The sequence below is a fragment of the Nothoprocta perdicaria genome, unplaced genomic scaffold (assembly GCF_003342845.1).
Source record: "Nothoprocta perdicaria isolate Ctin4 unplaced genomic scaffold, notPer1 scaffold_4, whole genome shotgun sequence".
In the NCBI taxonomy this organism is placed as follows: domain Eukaryota; kingdom Metazoa; phylum Chordata; class Aves; order Tinamiformes; family Tinamidae; genus Nothoprocta; species Nothoprocta perdicaria.
Window position 1 is genome coordinate 11,211,698 of NW_020455643.1, and position 6,945 is coordinate 11,218,642.

The following is a 6,945-nucleotide window of genomic DNA, read 5'->3' on the forward strand; positions in this document are numbered from 1 at the left end:
GTGCAGCGCCGGCGCCGCGCACTGCAGGGCCCCGCGCGGCCTCCCCACGCCGCACACCTGGGCGAGGTGCAGGGCCCGCCGGCCGCCCCGCGCTCCTGCCCTGGGTTATGCAACACGGCCAGCACCTGCTTCCATGGACATTCCCAAGCGGAGCCCTAAGGGATGGCCACAGGCCCGACTTTGGCACCAGCCCCTGGATACACGGGATGTCATGTGTGCAAGGTGCGCTGGCCAGGCTGCTGCCCATGCACTGGCCCGCTGCCACAGGCGATGCATGCACACRGCCTGGAACAAGCCCGCAGAAGCACAACCCTCACCTCGATTAGGGGAGAAGGGAACATTCAACTCTAACCAGGCTCCCTGTGTCTTACAAGCCTGGCTGAGCCCACAATACCTGCAAGGCTGGACTGAGTCTCGGAGATGTCCAGGCTAAGCTTGAGGCCTTCCCTCAGCAAGTTGTTTCAAGATTAATTATGCTGACTCATAAAACATTCACCTTATGGTTAGTTTCTGCTCTTCTTGTTATTTTCCTGCTTTGTGCAGGAAACCTGGAAGCCACTGGAAGCAGGAAGCAGTGTCCTGCTAGCAAGGAACTGATATTCTTCCCAAAGTCCAGTCACTTCTATGCAGTTTGCTCAGAAAGCAGCTTCTTAGGTTTGTTCCTATAGTGACATTTATCCAAATCTGAAATCATTCCTGCAGTTCTCAAAACTTACCTGCTGTTTTCAACTTCCGCATTGTGGGATGGGTAAAACCYAGTGCCAGCCTCACGAATACCATACTTTATTATTAAATAGGTTTTTATTAAAACAGCARCTCAAAGGATCCATCATGTACCCATACAGTACAGACAGCTCCTGCATTGAATTTTCTAAATACAGAAGCAGTTTTGCTTTATTCCTATTGTCTCTTCACCTTCTCACTTGCAACCCAGTACATGGGCAGTTGTTACCTAGGGTTCAAGTTCCTTGTACTCTAAGATCTTGTAACCCATCTTGCAAGTACATCCTCCAGGCATCCCATCCTAAGTTTGTTTGGGAAAGTCAACATTGCCCACTTGATGCCTTCTTAGGCCATGTTCCAGGCAGCTCCCAGCAGCAAAACCTGCTCTAATCAGGCACGATCCCACAAGTTGACACGTCACCCAAGTTAAAGGTATCCTACGAGTCCAGGAAAGCACCACAAAAAACTAGACAGCCCAGCTGGATGGATGATGGTTCACCATGTTAAACTCATTTAGAACTTATCAAACATTCTTAAACTATTTAATATGAAATCATTGTGAAAAAGTTATTTCAGGAGCCAACATTCAGGTGCTGTAGACCTGCATTTGTTTGGATCAAATGCATCATAGTGGACTGACAATGGGAACCTATCCATTAATAAATATTTGGCCTTTGAGACAAATCACCACTTTCTTCCATTTCTTTCTTTCATTTACTGAGAGTCTCAATTCCTCCATTGCTATGGCTTTAGCTGCCATCAGTGTTGAACTGCCATGACAAAACTACACCTCCAAGGCTGAAAACTCTTATGCTTCTTCAGGGTAGACAGAAAGCTCTTTCAATGCATATCAGTTCTTGCTAATGTTCTAAAATGGATTGAAAACATAAGCTGAAATGCTCAAAGCTCTTRAGCCTTTTTGAGGGACAGGGAAGAGAGGCTGTTTTTAATAATGACATGAAAAAAGTTTTTAACTCTACAGCAAAACTAAACAAGAAACAGACTTTTCTCCCTCCCTTTCTCTATGATTCTGTATTGACAGAGTTTCATGGTAGGAAAAGACTGAGGGGAACTGATGAAGTTGTTCAGAGTTGTGCATGGTATGGGAGGGAGAAAACAGCTTGGGAACCAGGCAACTCTCAGAGAACATTAAGGTTCTTAGAGTTCAAGAACAACTTTCAACAAGAAGAAAGCACCCAAACCTTTACAGTACAGCTGGGCTAGGTACCAGGAACAATTTGAGACAGCATCTGTAATTTCAGGCACTGGACCAGGAACCAGGAGACTTTCAAAGCTGCAYGCACTCTGGAAAGGCAGCACCCATCAATAATTCAGCTACACAGTAAGAGCTGGGGCAAGTTCTTAGCTGCAGGCAACAGGCTGAGCCCCACCTGCCATGGGAGCACCTGAAGACTTGCTCAAAGATCTTTTTTTCCCCCCCTCACTATCCTGAAAGAGCAATTTTCATTGTTTAGGTGCTTGTAGTGTAGAGACTGCCCAGAATACTCCTCTTTTACCCTCACAAAGAGGCAGGCATGCTCCCCCTATTTGCAAAGGAAAGTGGCTTTCCTTTATTCCCACCCCTGCTTCAATTTTGAATTCATCTTAATGGAGATGGACATAAATCAGGAGTGCAGAGGCCTCACCCTTGGAGAGCAAGACAAAGAGACTTTTCTGTTAGCTTGTGCTTTTGAACTCTTGAACACTTCTTTCTTTCTAGTACCAGCAGGTAGGAGCAGAGTTCAAGCTATTCAGAGACAAAAGCCCCAACCCTCCTATCCACACATTTCCAATCACAGCTTATCAGGTCTTTCTGGGTCACATCTCCCATGTCAGTCTCTCTCCAAGTTGAGTCCATCACAAGGTCATAAGATCTGTGTTCTTAAAATAGTCATCTTTAACTCTCTTCTATGCACAACAGAGATGCAGTGCCTTAAGCTTTTTTCCCCTCCCAATACAAAGAAGCAAGTCCAAGGGACCAAATCCTGCAGATTTCTCCTCCCACACCCATTTGCAGGTCACTTAAGCTACTTATTAGCGGAAAGGGGTACAATATTTCTTGTGCTATTCTCAACTTTAAGATGTGCATTCTGCTTTAAAATATTAAACTGGACTAGCTTCAATTTGATCACAACACTGTGTTCTTCTTCTAGCCCTCATGAAAGTCAGATCTGAATCTCCAGTGGCTTTCCAAGTAAACAAGCATCAAATGAAGATACATCCATTAATGACAGCTCAGTAATGCACCAAGTTGTTCTCCAAATCACAGCAAAATGGGAGGCTGGAGCACTYGGGAGGTGCAGCTTACATGCCCTGGACTGCTTCCCATCCACACTCTTGAGCCAGAGGGGAAGGAGAGCTTCTAAAACACCACTCCTCCTGTAATAAGCAAGCGGGGTTGCTTGTGGTGCTTGCATGGCTTTCCTTCTGTGTTCCTCTGGTGCTCAGGTTACAGGAGCAAGCTGGCATCATGGCACAAGTCAGGAAGCAGCACAGCCAAAGCACAGGCAATGCTGTGCAGATGCCCTCAGTGCGCCCTCGGCTGATGCCGCTGCAAGTGAATCCCCRGTTGTGAAGGCCAGGGTTGCTCACCCTTGCTGTCCCTGAACGGTGTCTGCAGGGCTGCCAGTGCAAAGCTGCTTTGGGGCCACTTGCCCAGGTGTTTCAGCAGTAGAGCTCTTGCCCAGCATGCACAGTGCACAACACTGGAGACGTGTCCATCCCACTAGACCAGTTCACCTGGACAACTGCAGCCCCTCCAAGCGCTTCCTTTCCCTAGGGGGTCCAAGACAGCTCATTAAAGAGCTCAGCCCAGCCMGATGAGATACTGAGAGGGGAAGGACACAACTCAGCTGCTCCGAGTGCTCCAGACAAAGCTGGAGCTACYGCCCAGGCCTCCAGGCCCCAGCAACCTGCTGCTTTTCCATTAACAGGCAGCAATAGCCAAAGCTAACATTGTCTCTGCTGCTGTAGCCAGTGCTGCCTGTCCTCCTCATGCACCCAGTATCCACCAGGAGCTAACTTAGAAGAGCCCTTGAGCAGACCCAGACATGCTAAAGCCAAATCATCATTGTGACACTGCTGCAGACAGTAAGTCCATGTGAGGATCATACATGGTCTTCCAGCTGCTGCTGCTCCTGCCCATCTGTTACCCTGGCACCATGCCTTGTTTTCCAGAGGGAGCCCTTCATTCATGAGGGGAAGGGCACTATTAAGTGTCACACATAGAGCTGCACTTCCACAAAAGGAGGAATGGTCCCAAGAGGAAGCTGAGGTAGCAGGTCATCAGMAGTGGGATGGGATTTCACCTACTCAGTGCCAACTCCCAGTCATGACCATCCAAGAGGGCAGCAAAGCCAGGCACAGATGCACTAGCTCAGGAACCAGGGGACCTGGCTTCTGTTGTGAGCGCTACATAAAACTGGACATAAGCCAGCTTCAGTTCTCCACTTAACTTGAACATGACTGCAGTGCTGACATCTCAACCTATTGCCAAAATGCCCGGGAACTAGCTTCAGCAGTACAAGGTAGCTCTTCACAGCAACAGAGGGGCACCCTCCCTACCTTGAGACCTTAAAAGCTCTGAAGAGTTGAATCAGAAAGAAACTGCATTGAGTTGTGACCAAGAGGGTGGAATAGCTACAAGCATACATGGGTTTAGCATGAGTTTAATCCTATGTTTCTCAAAACCAGAGGTCCCTGCAAGCAGAACTTAGCCAAGTGGCTCTGAAAATAAAAATGCTCATTTTGATTTCTATAGCATGTACTCACAAAAACCAATAGGCATTATAGCTAACTTGGTTACATCATCATTAGCAATCAGAACAAGCTTTTTCAGGACAGAGCAAATACAACTGGCCCCACAACCATCTCATATGCCCATGTACTCAGATAAGCACAAACTGAAACAGCAGGTTCCAAGAAATCAGGCCATGACACCACAGCAGCAACCAGGGACCTCTAACACTACTAAAAAATGAATAGATGGGCATGACAGAAAGGGAGAATAAACAGACTAGAAGCTTTAAAAAATGGTACAGGTAGGGTAAAATAAGACATATTCCCCAACCTGTCATCCATTATCTTAATGATGATATACAGGCCTTCAGATTATGAAGAAACAAACAATAACCAACTACATCATAAGCTGATGTCACTTCCTTATCTCATCCAAACAACTGCCAGAAGCAGAGGATAAATGCTTTAGGAGCTAGGGTGGAAAATAAAGACCATAGCAAAATACAACATTTGAGGAGGCTTATCATCAATTTAATTACATACAATTACTGATCAAATGTTGAAATTAATCAGACAATATTCTTAAAGGAGAAATCACTAACAAAAGTACTAAAGCAAGGGAGTGGTTTTGCAATTGCTTATAATTATAAAAAGTATTAGGAAAGAAAACAATCATTGTATTGACTCTGAAGGGATGATTCTTTTGAGTAATAACACTGGGGTTGGTCAGAGGACCATTAACTCCCTGCTCTTCCTACTATTCTTCATAAACACTTGTAGACAGATCGATTTCCATTAAAATATTGAAGCTAAAGATTGAAGGGTTTTTAATTCAACAAGCTCTTAAGTCAGAAGAATGTGTCAGGTCTCAGAAAAGTTGGGATTTATAAATCAAARCTTCCTGACAGTTATTGGACTATATTAAAATAGACTAAGATTACTCAGCAGGACCTTCCCAGAAAACATCTGGAAAAGACCACCCTGCAAATTGCCTTGCTAGGTTGAGAGAAAGATACTGCATTCATTAGGTATATCTCAGGAGACAACTCAACACTCATAAGACTCTTAATTTTTTGGCAGCTTTACTGTAAATTTACCTCTGAGGCACTGACCACCTTGAAAGCCCTTATACTGAGGGAACACAGAGTTTTTGTCCCTTGCAAACAATGCCTAGTGTTTTCAGAGCTAGCTCCTGCTCCAAGTCCAACTACAGACTTAGTTACTCAGTTGCACAACCACCTTGGTCACCTGCTCTGCTGCTTGCATGTAGCATTGAKACTGCTACAGAGGAAGGCAGGGAGGAAGGTGTCAGAAGTCTAGTTGGTAGTCCAATGGCTTAAGACATTTGTGCAAAAAATATATATATATGAAGCTGAATGGGCCTGCCTAAGCACTATCTCCCTTTTGGTTCAATAAGGTAATTGTACCTTATTAATGCTATACACACACATAAAGAAGACTTCACAGAACAGACCTGCAGCAGCAGCAGCCTGCCCTCCTAAGGGCCGCATGCTACAGTGGCTGCAGAGGATGGACTATTTATCTTAAAATCCTATTAGCTATTTGCCTACTCCTATTTCCTACAATAAAACGCTATTAGCTCATCACTACTCCCCAGCCATCAGAGCTAAGTAACATTCATATTCTTTGTCTGCTCTTTCAAGAGAAAGCAGCAAACTGACCTCCGTGGAAGCCCAGATCAAGAGACATTTTCTTTAACACATTGCTGGCATTTACACTGCCATGTAAAAGTCTTGTCTGGAGACCCAAGTTTTGCCCTGTGAGATGCCCAAAGCTAYTCAGTAGCAGCTGGCACCTTCCAAAACCCTAAGTTTGTTCAGAACTGTTCCAACTCCTCTGAAGTAAAGGAGGGACAGGTAAAGGACTCCTTAAAAAAGGAACAAGGAAGTTTCCATCCCATCTCCAGCTCCAACGCTTTCTCCACATGCCTTTGATTCATCTGTTTCTCTTAACATTATGCTTTCCAAAGTGTCAAATTATATTAAATGCAACAAAACCTACAAAGATAGGATCATGACAATTTGTGTGTACAATTGCTATTCATAGTTGTAGTAGAGTTCCAGGGAATCAGATCTTTCAGATAATCCAAGCTGAAACTGAGTTTGTCCAAATAAGAAAGGTGGATAATCACTACTTGATACCACAACTACACCAACAGCCATTTGACTTGTCTAGCCAATCCTTCAGAGAGCATAAAAAAAGCAAAATAGATGTGAAATCTAATGAAAACTAGCAATACCTGAAACAAAGGCAAAAAGTGGAAGAATATCAAAAGCAATTCTAACTGAAGTAATTCAAGTGACACCAATCCTTAGTGTGAAGTTATCACCACATTAGTATTACAAGAGGCATATTCATCAAACCTAAAGCACTGCAGCAGGCACTGTAAAGACATTTCCATGTCTACCCCTGAAGCTYATTCTCATGGGTTTTGCTGGAGTGGCATCCTCATGCCCAGTGGAG